General features: G+C 42.5%; 1 protein-coding gene across 2 annotated transcripts in view; it reads left to right on the forward strand.

The window, feature by feature from the left end:
- FGF1 (fibroblast growth factor 1) overlaps nt 1-21,725 on the forward strand; it is a 139,387-nt gene that overhangs the window by 9,931 nt on the left and 107,731 nt on the right. The window contains exon 1 of one of the 2 annotated variants that reach the window (XM_056574913.1): nt 13,810-14,077. The exons of the other annotated variant lie outside the window; for it this stretch is intronic. The gene's annotated coding sequence lies outside the window, so the exon portion shown is untranslated. Of the gene's footprint in view, nt 1-13,809; nt 14,078-21,725 lie in introns of those variants that run through there. 2 annotated transcript variants of the gene reach the window in all.

Raw genomic sequence — 21,725 nt, forward strand, 5'->3', positions numbered from 1 at the left:
GATGTGCGTTTTGCCGAGAAGCAAGAGGAGCTCCGACAAGAACATGAACCTGCCCGTTCTTGCCTTCCCCGTTTGGCTCCGGTGTTTCACCGGTCGCATCAGCCTACTCCCTTATCTCCTGCCAAAAAGCCCATGCAGGTGGATCGTGCTCACCTGTCCCCACAAGAGAGGTCGCGCAGACGAGAAGAGAACCTGTGCCTGTACTTTGCCAGTCTGGAGCATTTTTGTAATAAATATGTGGCATCAGCGTCCGGGAAAAGAACGCACCTAGGGCACGTGGGAGAGGCGTCTCTAGGTGTGAATACTTCCTCTCCTCGTTTATACATGCCTGTCCAGCTCTTCACCTCTACCGGATCCTTGCTCCACGTTTCTGCCTTTGTGGACTCCGGTTCTGCAGGGAACTTTGTAGATGCCACTCAGGTCTACAAATATCTTCCAGTCACACAACTCGCAAAACCAATGTACATCTCCTCTATCAACAGGGAGTGTCTGAATACCATGGTAAAGTTCATTTCAGAACCTCTGAGGATTCAAGTGGGTGCTATGCACAAGGAATGGATCAGGTTCTACGTGCTTTCTCACTGTTCTTCTTCGGTACTCCTCGGTCTTCCTTGGCTGCAATTCCACACCCCAGTGTTCGATTGGCATTCCAGAGAAGTCTCACGTTGGTGCCAGGACTGCCAGAATCGCTGTCTGTTGACTATTCAACTGAAGCATCCCATTCCTTGTCCCCCTGTGCCGGGTCTGCCTACTTCGTATCAAGACTTCACTGATGTGTTTTGCGAGGAGCAAGCAGAGAGTCTTCCACCACATCGACCCTCAAGAAGGGACTTTCTAGCAGGGTAAAGGATGCTGTAGCCACTCGGGACTCACCATCTTCCTTGAGTGAATTGATTCTGCTGGCAACCCGCATAGATGTGCGTTTTGCCGAGAAGCAAGAGGAGCTCCGACAAGAACACGAACCTGCCCGTTCTCGTCTTCCCCGTTTGGCTCCGGTGTTTCACTGGCCGCATCAGCCTACTTCCTTATCTCCTGCCAAAAAGCCCATGCAGGTGGATCGTGCTCACCTAAGAGTTTACCCTTCTTCGGCTATATTGTCTCCAACCAAGGCCTACAGATGTATCCTGATAAGCTGTCTTCGGTTCTTAACTGGCTGCAACCTTCTGGCCTACGGGCTATTCAACGTTTCCTTGGGTTTGCCAACTATTATCGGTAGTTCATTCTGCACTTCTCCACCTTGGTAGCTCAAATTGTGGCTCTTACCAAGAAAGGTGCTGACCCCAAGTCCTTGTCATCTGCAGTGGAGGAGGCTTTTTGTCGTTTGAAGTCAGCATTTGCCTCTGCACCCATACTAACGAGCCCTGATCCTGACAAGCCATTCTACCTAGAAGTGGATGCCTCTTCAGTAGGTGCCTGAGCAGTTATAAGGCATTAAGCTCGCTTTGGAAGAATGGCATCACTTGTTAGAAGGAGCAACTTTTCCCATCAATATCTATACGGACCATAAAAATCTTCTTTACTTACAGTCTGCACAACGTCTGAACCCTCGGCAGGCCAGGTGGTCACTTTTCGTTTCCCGGTTTAATTTTCTCATTCATTTTTGTACAGTGCACAAAAACATCAGAGCCAATGCCCGCTCTAGAGCCTCCAATGTGGTGGACCAGGAACCTAAGCCTCGTCATATAGTGCCTCCTGACCGATCGATTTCGGCAGCACCGATCGATCTTCAGCAAGTTCCCCCGGGAAAAACTTTTGTGCCCATTCGCCTTAGGGCTAAGGTGTTGAACTGGGGACATTCTTCTTTATTGTCTGGCCACCCAGGAGTACGGAAATCCACTTTGCTCGTCACCCATCATTATTGATGGCCAAACCTGGAGTGCGATGTTGCTATGTCCGTACCTCCGTAATTTGTGCCCGTGACAAAATGCCTCGTAGCAAACTGGCAGGCCTATTACAGCCTCTGCCCATCCCTGAGTGTCCTTGGACCCACATTGCCATGGAATTTATCACCGATTTGCCGTCTTCCTCCAATTGCACATTCATCTGGGTGGTCGTTGATCGTTTCTCTAAGATGGCTCATTTTGTACCTCTTCCTGGACTTTCTTCAGCTCCTCAGTTGGCAGATCAATTCTTCCGACATATTTTCTGCCTGCATGGTATTTCGTTACACATTGTCTCAGACAGGGGGTTCAGTTCGTTTCCAAGTTTTGGCGGGCCCTCTGCTCTTGTCTCAAAGTCAAATTGGATTTTTCATCAGCATACCAAACGGCCATCCACAAACCAATGGCCAAGTAGAACGGGTAAATCAAGTTCTTGGAGAGTGTCTTCGCCATTTTGTTTCCGTTTGGCAGGACGACTGGTCCAATCTGTTTCCCTGGGCTAGGTTCTCTTACAATCATCATGACTCTGAGTCTACTGTCTACTGGTACCTCTCCATTTTTTATTGTCTACGGTCATCATCCTCGTCCTCCGCTTCCTCTGCCCGCATCTTCTAATGTACCAGCAGTAGGTATTTTAGTCCGGGACTTTCAAACTATTTGGCAGGAAACCTGGCGTTCTTTAGCTTTCGCCCCCTCTTGCATGAAGTCCCAGGCCAATAAGAAGAGGAGATCTCCACCAGTCTATTCTCCTGGGGACAAGGTTTGGCTCTCTGCAAAGTATGTTCATCTGAAGCAACCTTGTTACAAACTGGGGCCATGGTACTTGGGTCCTTTTAAAGTTCTAATCCGGTTGCATACAAATTACATCTTCCTCCTTCTCTGCGCTTTCCGAACTCCTTCCACATCTCCCTTCTCAAGCCATTGGTTCTTAACCGGTTCTCTCAGAAGAACATCTCTTTTACTCCTGTTTCCGGGGCCTCTGATGTGTTTGAAGTTCAGAAGATTCTCGCCACCAAGACCATCAGGGGAAAATGGTTCTTTCTGGTGGACTGGAAGGGGTTTGGTCTTGAGGAGAGATCCTGGGAACCTGAGGAGAACCTGAGGATCCTGGGAACCGGGATCTGGTTCTCAGGTTTCTGCGCCCTAGAAAGAGGGGGAGACCTAAGGGGGGGGGGGGGGGGAACTGTGACAAGTGCTCCTGTGGTCTGGCGTTCCAGCCGCAGGTGCTCGGCTGCTGTTAGACGCACTCCTCAGGTCTGGTGTCCCGGTCGAAGGCTCTCCCCTGCTGTTATGTGCGCTCCTGCGGTCCATTGTCCTGGCCCCAGGCGCTCGCCTCTGCCCCTTTGGTGCTGCAGTCCACTTCCCGGATCGCGGGCACACCCGTGTTCCCTGCCCCTACTCACCTCTCCATGCTCCTATGTGCTCTGTTTGCTGGCGTGCACACACCTGTCCCCTAGTGTGCGCACAACAGCTCTTTGAGATTTAAAGGGCCAGCGCGCCGGTTATTGGTAATTACCAGGCGCTGACCCTATAAAGGGGACTTACTTCCCCTTGACCCCTGCCAGATCTTTGTGTCTCCTTGAGCTTTAGAGAAAGCGTTTTCTGTGTGTTCTGCCTATCTGTGTACCGTACCTTCTTGATATGCTCCTGACCTTGCTCCTTTGTATCAGGGATAGCGACCTGGGTGCCACCTGCTTCAGCAAGTCCATCCCACTTTGGGGTGGGCTCTGGTGAAAATCAGCAGCACCTTAGACTGTGCTCCCTGGTACGGCCCACATCATCATCCACACAGGTCCAGCGGATCCACTTCTTCATCACCAGCCGTTACACTTATTTTGTAAAAAGAAAGTTTGAGATTTTTTACGCAGTACAATAATAGAAAAGTATGTAATCATGGGTATCATTTCAATTGTATTGACCCACAAAATAAAGAAAACATGTAATTTTTACCGTAAAGTGTACAGTGTGAAAACGAAACCCTAAAAAATTAGCAAACTTGCGATTTTAATTTAAATTTCCTCACACAAATAATATTTTATTAGTATTGCCATTACAAAGTACAATTGGTTGCACAAAAAAACAAGCCCTCATATGGGTCTATGGAGGGAAATATAAAAGACTTATGGATTTTAGAAGGCAAGGAGGAAAAAACTAAAATGCAAAAATAAAATTGGTCCGGTCCTTAAAGGAAAACATTTTTTTTTTAAATCCACTGGTTCCAGAAAGTTAAACAGATTTGTAAATTACTTCTATTTAAAAAACTTTATCCTTCCAATACTTATCAGCTGCTGTATGCTCCACAGGAAGTTCTTTTCTTTTTGAATTTCCTTTCTTTCTGGCCCCAGTGCTCTCTCCTGACACCTCTGTCCATGTCAAGAACTGTCCAGAGCAGGATAGGTTCTACTCTGGCCAGTTCCTAAAATGGACAGAGGTGTCAGCAGTGAGCAATGTGGTCAGACAGAAAGGAAATTCAAAAAGAAAAGAACTTCCTGTGGAGCATACAGCAGCTGATAAGTACTGGAAGGATTAATATTTTTAAATGGAAGTAATTTACAAATATGTTTAACTTTCTGGAACCAGTGGATTTAAAAAAAAAAATAATGTTTTCCTTTAAGGACCGGACCAATTTTATTTTTGCATTTTAGTTTTTTCCTCCATAAGTCTTTTATATTTCCATCCATAGACCCATATGAGGGCTTGTTTTTTTGTGCAACCAATTGTACTAAATAGAAGTAATTTACAAATTTGTTTAACATTTTGGCACCAGTTGATTTGAAGAAAAAAAAAATGTTTTCCAGTGGAGTACCCCTTTAAGGCCAAAGAGGGCTTGATCTTTAAAGAGGAACTGTCATTGTTAAAAAACTTTTCATATATTGCAGGACTCATAATATGACATTTCACAATATACACCTGTTAAATTTTTTTTTAATTTTCACCTGAAATTCAAGCTCAAAATAGCCACCATTAGGGGTCACCTGTCTTTTAGCCAGACAGACTAGACTAGATTTTACAGCATACTGGATACCGGCCGTAAAGCATACCGGTATCCAGTATAGGAGATTTCTATTGTGTATGCAAAACTATAGATAAAGGATGTGTGGGCATGCTGGGAGCTGTAGTTTTACAACTGCTGGAGGCAACACTGCTCTAACACAGTTATTTACAAACACTGCAGCTTCAGTTGTTACTAAACTACAACTCCCAGCATGCTGAAATAGTCAAAGCTTTCTCGGACTCCTGAATAACAAAGAAGTTGATCAGACATTCAGGAGTCTGTGAAAGATGAATGACACACATAGTGACAGCTATGCTGATTAGCATCCAGCTTTACTAGGAGAAGATAAAACAGATAGAACATGTATTCATAAAAATGCTGTACTTTTATCTAAAAAATCCTTGCACTAATTTTATAAAGATCTATTCTTATATTTATACATTTTATCCTGTGATGAATTCACCATAATGTCTTCTGATTACTGCAGGCAAGCTCCAAGTATCTTCCTCTGACACATGACACAGCATAAAACCAGAGAGGAAAGGGTTACAGAGTAGAGAGTACTGATTGGCTGACTGCCCGGGCTTGCTCCTGTGAGGGAGACAGACTGACACGCCCCCTCAAAGCCTGCACAATGAAAAAGTAACTCACCAGCAGATAAATGCTTATATCTCTGGATATATAGGTCCGAGACACATAAAAATTATATGCACATGATCAGGATTGGGTAACATATCACTTTTTTTTCTTTTTTTTGCACTATGACAGGTACGCTTTAAAGGAGTACTCTGGTGCAGAGTATTCCTGCTCCGTCCTGCCCGGGCTGCAAAAAAAATGAAAATGAACCATCTCTTACCTTCCTGGCTTCCCGCGGAGTGCCACTACAGCTGATCGGTCCTCCGGTCCATCCTCTTCATACTTCCGGATGTAACGAAGCGTCACATAGTGCTCAGCCTATCTCTGGCCGAGGCAGAACATCGCGGCGGCCGTCGATAGGCTGAGCGCCATGTGACGCTTCGTTACACCCGGAAATATGAAGAGGATGGACTGGAGGACCGATCAGCTGTAGTGGCGCTCCACGGAAACCCAGGAAGGTGAGAAATGGTTCATTTTCATTTTTTTTGCAGCCCAGGCAGGACGGAGCAGGAATACTCTGCACCAGAGTACTCCTTTAATGGGTTAAAACAAGTTTGTGGCCTTGCACACTGCAGGTCTGCCCCACAGCTGGGGCTCTGCTCTCTTCCCCACCCTTTCTCCTCCTCCTCTGTTCCGACTGAAAAGAAACTTATCTGAGGCCATAGTAGATGTGGAGGGACAGGTCTGGGAAGAGTGCAGTAATAAATTTCCGGACCTTCTGGTAACTTGCAACAAAAATGAAAGTCACTGTGCAGAATCCAAGTAATAAGTCACTTTGGCAAATGATTGCAAAGTTACCGTTTGTAAGGTAGATGTGTGGAAAGTTGGTCACTGTTTCCTTTAGGAAGGCTTTGGCAGCAAATATACTGACTAAGGGTTTCCATTGTACTTCTCACACTTTAGTTATATTGCTAATCCTGATGTAAGACAAAGTCCAATTACTTTAAACTCTAATGCTAAGGGCATACACCGGGTTGGCTTACTGTGCTGAGGTGCATGAAGACTTTACTCTGTATGCGGCATGGTGCCCTATTTGGGTCCAGCCCCTTTGTTTCTACAAAGAAATTGACGAGAACAAAGAGAACCAATTGGAGTCACTTAGAATCAAATACAGTAATGTGTCTAAATGACAAGTTTATTAAACATATAAGGAAAATCAGTAACATACAGTATAAAAAGTGAATTGGCAAAGAGGAATACAGCATCAATACACTGATATCACCGGCTCTGCCCAGAATCTATTAACTAGACATATAAGTAGATAGGTCACAACCTATAGCAGCAAACATGAATATAAAAAATACATTCTCTTTGTTGTTATGAATATATATTTATATGGAGTTCACAAACTGATGCCTATACATACAAATAGGGGATACACTTGTATAATACATCATTAGAGTCTATATACTAACTTTCTTCCCTGTGTGTTGTCTGTTGGTTTTGTATAGAAATTGACTAGGTAGAGTTAGGTGACCAATTATGCACTCATCTTTTATTAAATAATCCCCCAGCAAAAGTGCAAACATTAACCCTTACACTTTTGTAATACCTTAATGTGTGCTAAAATGGCAGTGTGACAAACAACAACAGTTTTTCGTGTTAACTCACAATACCCCATATTCATATTTAGGCATATAGAAAGAGATTCCTTAGCTACATGATGTCACACTGTTGTAGCTGGGAAATGAGTACTGGGACACTGCACAAGCAAAAGCCAGAAACATTTTAGTTTTGCCTTTTGAACCAAAAAAATAAAAAAAAGCAAATATTTCTAAAAAATTTTTTTCACTTTGTCCTTACTGAGTTAAAGGGGTACTCCAGTGGAAAACTTTTTTTTTTTAAAGCAACTGGTGCCAGAAAGTTAAACAGATTAGTAAATGACTTCTATTAAAAAAAATCTTCATCCTTCCAGTAGTTAATAGCTACTGAATACTACAGAGGAAATTCTTTTCTTTTTGGAACACAGTGCTCTCTGCTGACATCACGAGCACAGAGCTCTCTGCTGACATCTCTGTCCATTTTAAGAACTGTCCAGAGCAGCATATGTTTGCTATGGGGATTTTCTTCTACTCTGGACAGTTCTTAAAATGGACAGAGATGTCAGCAGAAAGCACTGTGGTCATGATGTCAGCAGAGTGCTCTGGGTTCCAAAAAGAAAACCATTTCCTCTGTAGTATTCAGCAGCTAATAAGTACTAGAAGAATTAAGATTTTTTTTATAGAAGTAATTTACAAAAAAAAAAAAATAAAGTAGCCCTTTAAAGTCTCTTGTTTTTAAATGAAACAGAATTGATGTTCCAGCTGGAGGCATTATTATTATTTAATTGAAGTCATTTACAAATCTGTTTAACTTTCTGGTACCAGTTGATTTAAAAAAAAAAGTTTTCCATCGGAGTACCCCTGATAACCAGACTAACAAATAAAAAAATGTGAAAATAGGTTTAAATGATTAAATGTTATTAGTACTCGATTTCTAAAGATAGGATTTTGGTCTAGGGACTTATTCTGTCATATTTTACATGATTTTTTTCCACTAGAATTTGGTCATTAGGATACCCCTAACAGTGTTTTTTGCATTCCTCTGGATCAACAGGCAGAGGTGAGATGCAGTTGGTTCTTCTGTTCACCCAGACCAGTTGTTAAGATAAGTGGGGGCACTATGTGTTTATTATTTTATTAAGCGAGCATAATGTGGGTATTTTTTTTCTATGCAGTGACACTGTAAGCATTTTTATTATTCAAGAGTTTCCAAGTTGTCATTTTCTATGAAGGAAACAGTGTGACCATTTTTATTATTCCAGGGTTCAATGTTTTCTTTTTTAAAGATATTGCAGGTAACTAAAACTAATCCCTTATCCTGAGGGAATAAGTGTCTGTTTGTGGAGGTTCCGACCACTAGGGGCCCCCTGTGATCTCCAGAACGGAGTCCGGTTATTCACTTATTTTCGGAATCCAGTTTTTTTTTCATATTGTTACATGCGCTCTGTATTGCATTTTTTCTAGCACATCTTCTTCTCCATAGAACTTGAAAACGCTAAAATAAAAATGCAAGTTGTACCGTATTTTTCGTCCTATAGGACGCACCGGCGTATAACACGCACCCAATTTTTAGGGGTAAAATCTAAAAAAATAAAAATTTTGAACCCAATAGTGGTCTTCAACCTGTGGACCTCCAGATGTTTCAAAACTACAACTTCCAGCATGCCCGGACAGCCGTTGGCTGTCCGGGCATGCTGGGAGTTGTAGTTTCGCAACATCTGGAGGTCCGCAGATTGAAGACCACTGCATAGGAGTAAATACTCACGTGTCCCCGCCGCTCCGGACCCGTCACCGCTGCCCTGGATGTCGCTCCATCGCTGTCGCCGTGTCCCCGTCGCTCTGGAATGTCTCTGCTGCCGGCCGGGTATCCTCGCTCTCCGTCGCCGCCATCACGTCGTTACGCACGAAGACGCACGTACGCGACGACGTGATGACGAGGAAGGAGAGCGCTGGCATACAGGGGATCCCTGAACGGAGAAGACACAGAGGAGGCAGGTAAGGTCCCTCCCGGTGTCCTGTAAGCACTAACCCGGCTATTCTGTCGGGCTGTTCGGGACCACCGCGGTGAAATCGCGGCGGTCCCAAACAGCCCGACTGAACAGCCGGGTTAGTGTCACTTTCCCTTCAGACGCGGCGGTCAGCTTTGATCGCCGCGTCTGAAGGGTTAATACAGGGCATCACCGCGATTGGTGATGTCCTGTATTAGCCGCGGGTCCCGGCCGTTGATGGGCGCAGGGACCGCCGCGATAGGGGTGTATTCGCCGTATAAGACGCAGCGACTTTTCCCCCCCAGTTTTGGGGAAGAAAAAGTGCGTCTTATACGGCGAAAAATACGGTAAATGTCTGAAGAAAAAAACAAGGCATCTAAAACATATGAAATAAAATAAAAAACACAATGCATGGCCTTGCAAGCAAAACAAAGTGTTTGTAAAGGAAGTCTAAAATAATTTGTATAGTAAAGTTCCATATGGTTTAAAGGGGTACTCCACTGGTAAGCGGTCGGAATGTTCCGAACACTGTTTTCGCGCTGCGGGGAGTGGCCACGCCCCTGTGACATCACGGTCTTGCTCCCTCAATGCAAGTCTATGGGAGGGGGCATGACTTCCGAACGCTGGCCAGTGGAGTACCCCTTTAAACTTATTTGCAGAGTTTAACTTAACTTTGCAATTCATTTTTAAAATGCTGAGAAATGCTGATATAAGAGGTCTAATAAACTGTAGTAACACTGGATGTCAACCAGACACTAAGTCCAAGAACATATTGGCCCGATATTATCCAGTTTGGCTGCCTAGGATGTATCCAACCAAACTTGAGACCTGTAATGAAGCCTAATGGTCTGATAGACTGAGTTTCATGGCCCATGCATGGAAAATGTTACACTTTTCTGCTTATGTGATTAATTCATTAAATAAAAAGAGCACGCTCTGCTGGAACAAGGAGATCTAAGTCTAAAATGGTATAGAACTATTTAAGACTATTTTTTGCAATATCTTTCTGAGACTGTAATGAGTATTTACATTGTAGTTCACACTGAGAAGTTTGGCAGAAAGTGAAAATGTGTTCATCTTTGACCAAAATCTAGTACAATCCACTGCAATAGAGAGTGAGAATACATATGTGGAAGAAAGACAAGGGAATGGAAACAGCATAGCTTGCTGTGCTACACTGGAATAATATGATGGTTTATATAGATTTTCTTCCTGATGAAGAGTGCGTTGAGGTGTTAGTGGTGAGTGTGACCCTGCATGGTTGTCCTTATTTGTATAGTATTTGTGATTAAAGGGGTACTCCCCTGTAAAACATTTTATTTAATTTTTTTTAAATCAACTGGTGACAGAAAATTAAACAGATTTGTAAATTACTTCTATTAAAAAATCTCAATCCTTCCAGAACTTATCAGCTGCTGTATACTTCAGAGGAAGTTATTTTCTTTTTGAATTGCTCTTCTGTCTGACCACAGTGCTCTCTGCTGAAACCGCTGTCCACTTTAGGAACTGTCCAGAGCAGGATAGGTTTGCTATGGCGAGTTACTCCTACCCTGGACAGTTCCTAAAATGGACAGCGGTGTCAGCAGAAAGCACTGTGGTCAGACTGCTGTATATATTACTGCCACACACTGCGTACTTTGAATATAATACTGCCATACACTGCGTCCTCTGAATAAAATACTAACACACACTGCACCCTCTGAATATAATACTACCACACTGTTCCCTCTGAATATAATATTAACACACACTTTACCCTCTGAATTTAATAATACCACACACTGTACACTCTGAATATAATACCGCCACACACTGGACCCTCTGAATATAATACTACAACACACTGCACCCTCTGAATATAATACTACCCCACACTGTACCCTCTGAATAAAAATACAACCACACACTGGTCCTGCTGAATATATTACTGCCACAGACTGCGTACTTTGAATATAATACTGCCACACACTGTGCCCTCTGAATATAATACTACCACACACTGCACCCTCTGAATATAATACTACTACACACTGTACCCTCTGAATAAAAATACATCCACACACTGGTCCTGCTGAATATATTACTGCCACACACTGCGTACTTTGAATATAATACTGCCACACACTGCGCCCTCTGAATATAAAACTACCACACACTGCACCCTCTGAATATAATACTACTACACACTGTACCCTCTGAATAAAAATACATCCACAAACTGGTCCTGCTGAATATATTACTGCGACACACTGCGTACTTTGAATATAATACTGCCACACACTGCAGCCTTTGAATACAATATCACCACACACTGCCCCTCTAAATATAATACCGTCACACACTGTGCCCTCTGAATATAATACTTAATACTGTAGCCCATAAAAAGCCTCAAATTATTCTGCCTCATGATGGCTACATTATAACCCCCATTACTGTGCCATATTTCTGCATCATCACCCCCAACCTTCACATTACTGTGCATCATAACATATGATGCACAGTAATGTGGGGGCTGGGGGGTGATGAAGCAGAGATGATGAGGTACAATAATGGGGGTGATGATGCAGACATGATGAGGCACAATAATATGAGGGTTGTGGGGGTTAAAAGGCTGATATGATTCATGTCAGCCTTTTAACCCCCACATTATTGTGCCTCATCATGTCTGCATCATCACCCCCATTATTGTACCTCATCCTCTCTGCTTCATCACCCCCATTATTGTCATGTCTGCATTATCACCCCCATTATTGTCATCATGTTTGCATTATCACCCCCATTGTGAGTTATCATGACTGGCTGCACCGTGCATCTAACCCCCCACCCCCACCCCAACCCCGCAAATGGCTCACCAGGCAGGGGTGCATTCCGGGGCTGCTCTTCCAGGATGCGGCCTGCGTAAAGGATGTCAACATTAGCTGCGCAGCTCCGCCGCTCACAGACTCTCACCTGGTGTCACTCCCCCACACCCCGTTCGCTACGCCACTGATGACACGTGTTATGTATGGTAAAATCTTATGACAGGTTTTCTTTAAAGACATTTATGTCAATGTTATTTTGGCATTTTTTGTTTTTTCCTCCTCGCCTTCTAAGAGCCATAGCTCTTTTATATTTCCATCCACAGATCTATATGCGGGCTTGTTTTTTGCCTGACCAATTAAGCTTTTTAATTTCATAGCTCATTGAACTATAACATGTACCAAAAATGTTTCATTTGAGTGGGGAAATTGGAAAGAATTTCCAATTTTGCTTTTGGAGAGTTTCCTTTTTACCACTTTACGGTGAAACTGACATACTCTCTTTATTCTGCGGGTCAATACACATAAATTGATACCTATGTTTACATGATTTTCTATTGTTGCACTGCCTTTAAAAAAAAGAAACCACAAACTTTAAGTAAGTGTTTCAAATTGCCCTATTCTGACCCTATATAACTTTTTATATTTTTTGTATGTGGGGCTGTAAGAGGGCTCATTTTTAGCACCATGGGCTGTATTTTTTTTTTATTGGTACCATGTTTGCATATATGTGAATTTTTTATTGCTTTTGGGGGATGTGATGTGACCAAAAAGCAGCAATGTTGGACATTTTTTTTTTTTTTTTTTTTACAATTATGCTGTTTACGACCATCCACATTATATTTTAATAGTTTGGACATATATGCACATGCTGATACCAAATATGTTTATTCCTTTTTTTTACACTTCTTTTGTAAATGTAAAAAAAAGGAGATTACATTTTTTATTGGGGAAGGGCTTATGTACATTTATTTTTTTTACTTTAAAATTTTTTTTTTATGTTAACATAAAGGACTATTTATAGCAATCTATTGATTGCTAATACTGTTCAGTGCTATGCAAAGACATAGCACTTAACAGTATTATCTGCAATCTGCTTCTCTGGTCTGCCAGAATGCATTCTCATTTAGGTAGCATTCCTAGCCTAAATGCCTCACTTTCTGCTGTATAAATGTTGGTAACTATATTTAATTTATGTATGTAATCAAATGAAGGCACTCATTGTATAATAGGCTAGAAAATATAGTTATGGATTTTACATTGACTTATGTGAAAGATAGAGTTTAGAGTGGAATCGCAGCCTGTCCACCCCTAAACATCTTATCCCCTATACAAAGGATAGGGGATAAGATGTCTGATCGCGGGGGTCCTGCCGCTGGGGACCCTCTCGATCTCGGCTGCAGCACCCCAGACATCCGGTGCACTGAGAAAACTTTGCTCCAAGCTGGATGACTAGTGATGTGGAGGCTCCTGACGTCACGGCCATGCCCCCTCAATGCAAGTCTCTGGGAAGTTGCGTGACGTTGTCACCCCCCCCCTCCCATAGACTTGCATTGAGGGGGGTTGGCCGTGACATCATGAGCGTGGCGTGGCAGTGATGTCACGGGCCTCTGGGTGCAGCAGGGAGATCGCGGTGGTCCTTTGGATTGGGGATAAGATGTCTAGGGAGCAAGTACTCCTTTAAGCTACTTTAGTCACGGACAGCAACTCATGATACCCTCGATCACTTCAGTGGAATTAGTGCAAACATATGTTTTCTCAATTTTTACTGCTTCCTACACATGGTCAGACCTTAGTTAATCAGAAGTGTGGTTTCTGGAAAAGCAAGCATTTTCCACTAGGTAAAGGCAGATCAATTTCGTGAGCATCATTAGACACCCCAGATCCTAGAGAAATCTATCAGCCCAGGTAAGGGAAGACAGAAGTCCTTGTATGTGAACAGGTTCTTCTTTCCCTGCCTGTTGGTTACATTTTTATTAACATAAGATCATTTCATGTGCATGCCTCAGCCTGCAGCTCATTCACACAGCTGTGATTCAAAATCTGCAAAATGCCAGGCTTCTTACATGGAGCAATGGCTTTTTCTGGATCACAGCAGAAGAAAGCATGTAACGCTGGACTGACTTGCTGACAACACTGCTCCACCCCTCATCTTTCCCTATCTGCTTTGCTACAAGTGCTGCTTCCCTAGAATCTATGTATTCACAGGAATAAGACCCTTATAGCTGGACTGCTACAGGTAGGTGATCCTCACTATAGTGGCTGATAATACATTAGGCTACAGAGATGGTAATTTTAGGGTGTAATATATTTACAATTATGTTTATCTCCTGCCAGATGTTTAATTTCTAACAGTTTGAGAACTGGTATAGGGCATTATGGTACAGTGTCTAATTATTTTATGTGGTGTATTTCTATGTGAAAAAGCTAGAATACATGTAACTGTGTAGTCTCTGCTGCTACTGCTTTGAAATGTAAACTTAGTAGGCAGTATATCTACAATATTGGCACCGTTGTTTTCAAGCTGGAATAAAGACAATAATGTTGACAAGATGATGATTAAAGGGGTCGTCCAGGATAACTCTTATTGGATGTAGAGAGATGCTACTGCGTGCCGGGCAGTCAGGTTGTCAAGACAATCACACGAGGCCAGCAAGTATGGTCCATGGGTGCTATTGTAATTTATCCAAACCATGCATGACATTCTCTGGATTTTATAGTTACTTTACCAACAACATGCAGATGTCAGTTTGGGCGGAAGAGTACGCCTGGATGACCCCTTTAATTATATTCAGTAAAAAAGTTATCTTTAGACACAACTGTTAAGAATAACCCTTCAAATAAGTAATGAGATTTCATTTTTAGGCTATGTTCAAACAGTGTGAAATGTGAAATTGAGTTAAAATTACAAATGTATTTTTGTAAAATATGTTGTATGAAAGGGGCCGTCAGCTCACACATTGTATAATGCATAATTCCTAATGGCCATATATGCAGCCATAATTAAGAAATAACAGGCGGAATATCAAAATCCGACTGTTTCAGAGAAAAAAAAATGCCAGTAAAAAAAAGTTACCTGCAGCAATAGTGACAACTTTAGGCAACTTGAAAATACACTGAACATAACCTCACATGCCTTTTTACGTGAAGCTGTCCTTTAAAAAATTTTTTTTATATATCAACTGGTTCCAAAAAGTTAAACAGATGTGTAAATTACTTCTATTAAAAAATCTTAATCCTTCCAATAATTATCAGCTGCTGAAGTTGAGTTGTTCTTTTCTGTCTGACAACAGTGCTCTCTGCTGACACCTCTTCTGTCTCGGGAACTGCACAGAGTAGGAGAGGTTTGCTATGGGGATTTATTTCTACTCTGGACAGTTCCCGAGACAGGTGTCAGCTGAGAGCACTTAGACAGAAAAGAACAACTCAACTTCAGCAGCTCATAAGTACTGAAAGGATTAAGATTTTTTATAGAAGTAAAATACAAATCGGTTTAACTTTCTGAAGCCAGTTGATGTGTAAAAAAATGTTTTTCCTGGATAACCCCTTTAAGTTCTTATGCCTCATGATATACTTTATGGTGAAGTTAAGAAAGTTCAGAGTGGGCTCAGGTTCCAGCTGTAAACTTAAAGGGTCATCCACCATGAGGTGATTTTAGTACGTACCTGGCAGGCAGTAATGGACATGCTTAGGAAGGATCTGCGCTTGTCTTGGGGCTTAATGGCCATGTTGTGAGGATACCACAATACTGTGGCTAGCTTTTTGTGAACTGGTATTTCCTGTTTCAGTTTTATTTTTTTGACTACAAATCCCATAATTCAATTTTCCTTCCTCCCACACATCAGCCACCCCACCCATTGAAATATAAATGAGCTGCATCCATTCAAAATACCTGTGGTTTTCAATCAGGGTGCCTACAGCTGTTGCATTAGTTGTAGATTGATCTCTCTCCCACCAAGCGATCCCTCCATGCATTGAAGCAGAGAGGCTCCCTGTCATCAGCTGACTAGTGAGTCAGGTCTTGGCCGCATTGCAACCTGGGAAAAATAAATATTGGGGTGAAAATCACAGAAGAATTGTGGGAAAACCGTCACACACACAGGTACAGACACTATATTATGAACTACACTAACCTTAGAGCCCCTGTAGCAAAGTAAAATAAAAAAATAAAAATCCTGGAACACCCCTTTAAGATGACACCTGCTGTCAATGGCCAGGATCTGAAACAACCCTAATCCTGCCCATTTAAATCTTTAGTTGCCCCATTCTATAATGACTGCAGAATGTAGGCAGTTAGATTCTGGGTGCCGGTCCCTTGTGGCCTCTTCTTGCACCCCTCCCTCCATGACAAGATTAAGGGTTGGCTTTCAGTTGATGTCTTCCCCCAGACCTGCTGTGATTGTACCCCTATTACACCCATCCATTAGTATTCCAGTCTACAGTAGAAGGGATTACCCCATTGCATGTTCAAATAACAGTAAAATAGCAAATAAAATAAACAAATATAGTAAAACAACATAATTAGTATCTGAATGTGGAACTATCCAAACTATTAAAATGTAATGTTACCCTACACAGTGGACACCATAAATAAAAACAAAACAAAAATCAGTTGCCAGAAATGTTTTGTTACCTCCAAAAAAATGGAGCCCTCTATAACACAGCCAGAATATAGTAACATAGTTTGTAAGGCTGAAAAAGACAAGGGGAAGGCAAAAAAAATAATATAAAAAAACATGAGGTTGAAGCCAATTACCTCATGAAAGGAAAAATTCCTTCCTGACTCCAATGCGGCAATTAGAATAAATCCCTGGATCAACATTCTATACATACAGTAGAAATCTAGTATCCATAACCTCTAATGTTATTACTCCCTAGAAAAACACCCAGGCCCCCCTTGAAGTTGTTTATTGAGTCAGACATCACAACATTATGTGGCAGAGATTCTCACTGCTCTTACAGTAAAGAATCTCTGCCTGTGATGTAGGTGAAACCTTCTTTTCTCTAGACGTAGAGGATGCCCCCTTGTCATGGTTATTGGCCTAGGTGTAAAAAGATCACTCCAAAGATCTCTGTACTGTCCAATCATATAGTTGTACATTGTGATCAAACTGTCCCTTATTAACCCCAAGCTTGATAACCTGTCTTGGTCCTGTAATCCTCCCATACTATTAATTATCTTTGTCGCCCTCCTCTGTACCCTCTCCAGTTCAGGAATGTCCTTCTTATATACAGGTGCCCAAAATTGGACACAATACTCCATATGTGATCTGACTAGTGATTTATACAGAGGCAAAACTATGTCGCTGTGCCAAGCCTCTATGCCGCCTCTCTTCACACATCCCATGACTTTGTTAGCCTTGGCAGCAGCTGCCTGGCACTGATCAGGAAAGTTGAGCTTACTGTTCCACACTGCGCTACATGTTCCACACTGCGCTGGATGCGCTACATGTGACCCTACCCTAATAATACCCCCCCCCCCTTGGTGCCCCAAGCAGTAAAAAGGGAGATGTAAGTAGGTCCCACATTAGGTGGGACAGGTAGATAGTAGGATGGTAGATAGGTTCCCCATTGGGCTTGTCCCCCACGGCAGGGAGTTAACCAATTAGGCAAGCGGTCCCCCTGGTAGGCAAGTTATCCCACCAATAAGCCAGGTAGTTCCCTGAGTAGGCAAGTAATGCCCTATTAGGCAGGCAATAGCCCCAGTAGGCAGGCAATCTTCCTGCATACTACACAATTAGCTGGAGCCCACTGACCTGGTGGGGATCCTGGAGTGGATTATAATTTGTGTGGCATCTGCTGGGTCAGGTGGATTGGGGGGCTTCCCTGTCAATGGCGCCCAGGGCAGACCATTGCCATTGCCTACACCTGAAAGCTGGGAGCACGCAGCCAGAAAAGAGTCACAGCTGCTGCTTCCGCCCACCCACCATTAAAAGATTAAAATATTTCTCCCTAATTACTTACATAACCTATTTGTCAGGTTCCCTTTAATGTGGCTACATTATAGCTGTGGGAAGTTGCTTTATACAGAAACTAATGAAATGCTATGAGCAATGGAAGTATGTTTTCCCTGAAATGTATTTAAACAATTATGAACAATTAAAGGAGCCATCTGCACAGAGGGAAGACATGATCGGAGTCCTGCTGTTCTGATTCATACAGTACTGCAAAGATGCATTTCTCTACTGTCTTTCTTATCATTTTTGCACTGCATTTACTATAAAAAAAAATAATATAGTCAAATTATGATGGCTTTTCAGATGCCTGTAAATATGGCAGTATTTGCTACATGGACCATGCAGAATAAAATCTCTCATGGTCTCAGGAATTTACCTATTCTCACTTCTGTGGAGAGCATCTTGGTGCCCTTTGCATGTCACAGAACTAATCATTATCCTAATTTAAAGGGGTACTGCAGCCAAAGTTAAAAGAGTAGTCTTGTGTAAAAAATCTGCAGGATAGGGGATAAGTTTCAGATCACGCGGGGGAGGGGGTTATCTGGGGGTCCGAGCACTAGGGCCCTGCTATCTCCTGTATGGAACACCGGCTCTCCCCTGGAGTGGCAAGTTACAGTCCCGCTTGAAGCTGGGGCCATCACGTCCCCTCCATATATCTCTATGTGGGAGCCGTTCGGCTATCTTCGGCTCTCCCGTAGAGATATATGAAGGGGGCAAGGCAGCCCCCACTTCGGGAGAGCCATAGCTCCATAAAAGAGATCGTGAGGAGCCCCAGCACTGGGACCCACTGCGATCTAAAACTTATGCCCTATTCTGCGGATAGGGAATACTTTTTTTTGCGTGAGACTACTCCTTTAACATATGCCCTATTGACAGGATAAGTAGCTGATCGTGGGGGGTTTGACTGCTGAGACTCCCCGCAATCTCCCGAACCGGCTCTGAGTGAGGAGAGTGTGTGGTAGACTGCAATGCTCCATTGATTCCTATGTGAGCTCAAAAGAACCCTGAGTCCAGCACTTGGGCATCATCGGCACTCCCTTACAAAAGAATGGAGCAGATGCCGTCTAGCAGTAGATGTCACGCGCTCCTCACTGAGCGAGACAGGGTCCCGTTCCAGAGATTGCGGGGGTCCCAGTGGTCAGACCCCTTGCGATCAGCTACTTATCCCCTATCCTGTGGCTGCAGTACCCCTTTAAGGCAGATCAAATGGACCAATCTGGATATGCTGGCACTGGGCCAATCAGTTTCATCACCGGTGTTCACACCTCCTGAATGGTGGGACATTTAACCAGGCTTTGTGACCGGCAGACACCTGTGTTATTGTCCTGCAGTTCAGGAGTGGTTGTGGTTCTTTTAACGTAACACAAGTGCTGTCCTTGATTTATTACTGTTTCTTAACACCTAACGCTTTGCCAGTTCTGTAACTCTGCTGCATAGTCCTCTTGGTTCTGACCCTCTGGCTCATTTCCTGGTAATTCCAGTCCGTGCTCTGATACTGACCATGACATGTGTGTGTGTGGTTTTGACCTGGTTGACCATCCTTTGCCCTCTGTGCACCTAGTGAGTTTAGGGATCATCTCCCAGTTGGAGGCTGCTGCTTAGGGTGGCCTATTCAAGTAGATAGGGACAGTGGTTGGTTTGAATTTAGGGTTGCACTGTTCTCTACCTACTGTGACACATGGTTTTAGGGCATGCTTAGACGCAGTGGATTTGTTGTAGATTTGCTGCAGATTTTCTCAATTAACTTCAATAAGGAAGTCAAAATCCATGGAAAATCAGCAGCAGCTTTGCAACAAAATCTACAGCAAATCTGCCACATGTGAACATACTCTTACTGCAAACTTACTACCTACAAAACAGTATCAGCCGCAAGTGAAGATAAAACACAGAAAAAAAACAACCGCCATGTACATGGGCATCTTACAGTCTACTAGAAAGGGACACCTTGCACTTGTTAGAAGATTTTTCAGAGCTGTGAGGGTGTTTGTGGTTTTTACTAAAAAAGATGTCGTTTTTCATGGCTAAAATGTTAAAACCACAATGCCAAATATCCCAAAATAAGTCAAGAGAGAGATAATATATGTTTACTTTTTCTGCTGTACGCAAGGATAAAAAGGACAGCAGCAGGACCATGTCCAACAAATAAGAGTAATGATGCCTAAAACAACAAACATAAAGGCTACTTGAACAATGGTTAATGAAATTTCTGCCTGTGAAGGATGCCTGATCTAGGTTGGAGGGAAGCACAGTGGTTATTTTCTTGTACTCTTATTCTTTTTTTTTTTTTTTTTTTTTTATAGAAAGCCTATGATTGTTTTATTTTTATTTTATTTTTACTCAGCCAAGCCAGTCTGTTACTCAGTGCCTGTGTTTGCGTTCTTTCTGTACCAGCTCCTAAATTGCTCCTTACTTTCCTGTGCATTTTTACCCTTGGCTAAGTGACTGGACTATTCTTCTGTTTTCTGTATTTGTACTGTGACCACTCTAGGTTTGGATTTAGCCTGTCTTATTACTCTTACTGTTTGTCTGTTTATCCAGTTTTTCGTATTTAGTTTTATTTCTGTTAACCCATTGTGTCCTGACCTTCTTCCATGACTTCTGTATAGTGTTTGTTTAATGTAATGAAATTTAATATGCCATGCACTGTAGCAGAGTAGGGTCCAGCACTGTGGTTGGGGCCATTCTATTAAACAGGTGGGCACCCTAAAAAGCAGGCACAGTGGTTTAGGTAAGCTCAGGGCAGCACTTTTCAAAGTGACAGAATCTATACACTCATTTAATCACCAGTGGAGGCACCAAAAAGGCCTAACATAAAAAAGGGCATTGTGAACACCTTTGTAAAAAGAATAAATAAATATGTGTTGTTGCAGTGTCCCTACACCTGAGTCCTAGCTATATAATATTGGAAGCTGTCATGTGTCTGAGGAAACCTTTATTTTTTTTTAACTGCCTTAATCTGTGTTTGGGGAATCGTGAGTTAACTTGCATAACAATTTCTGTGTATTACACTGCCATTACAACATACACTGATGTATCCCAAATGTGTAGGGGTACATATTTGCATATCCTGTATAAAAGAAGTGAATCATTGACCACTTCACACAATCCCTAGTTAGCTTCTATGCAGAAGCTTCTGGAAATGCCTAGGGAGAAATTGAATATTTCTTTTAGCTTTGCTCCTGCTAGGTAGACTAGTGAGTTACAGAAAAGTACATACACCTAGTCAGAGTTTACCTTTGTCAGTTAAAGGGGTTACCCAGGAAAAAACTTTTTTTAAAATATATATCAACTGGCTCCAGAAAGTTAAACAGATTTGTAAATTACTTCAATTAACAAATATTAATCATTTCAGTACTTATGAGCTGCTGAAGTTGAGTTGTTCTTTTCTGTCTAAGTGCTCTCTGATGACACGTGTCTCGGGAACTTTCCAGAGTAGAAGCAAATTCCCATAGCAAACCTCTTCTACTCTGTGCAGTTCCCCAGATAGACAGAGATGTCAGCAGAGAGCACTGTTGCCAGACAGAAAAGAACAACTCAATTTCAGAAGCTGATAATTATTGGAATGATTAAGATTTTTTAATAGAAGTAATTTAAAAATCTGTTTAACTTTCTGGAGCCAGTTGATCTAAAAAATAAAGTTTTTTCCTGGAATACCCCTTTAAGTTCAGGCCTGTCATTTGTCCTGTTTAAGTCAAGAGACTTCAGAGAGAAAGAGAAAAAAGACAGGTGGACAGCGCCTAGTGTAATTCTATGAGAAATAAATAAATACCAAGGATCCGCAAAATAGGTGTTGTGCTCACCTGGCAGGACACTTGGGTTCATGCACGTAACCCCTCCGTATGGGGTACAGACGTATCGATCTCAAGCTCCAGCCTGCAACCTGTAGGACCGGTCACCTTCCAGAGGTGGGGTCGGTAATGGTAGACAACT

Source organism: Hyla sarda, chromosome 4 (genome assembly GCF_029499605.1).
Source record: "Hyla sarda isolate aHylSar1 chromosome 4, aHylSar1.hap1, whole genome shotgun sequence".
Classification (NCBI taxonomy): domain Eukaryota; kingdom Metazoa; phylum Chordata; class Amphibia; order Anura; family Hylidae; genus Hyla; species Hyla sarda.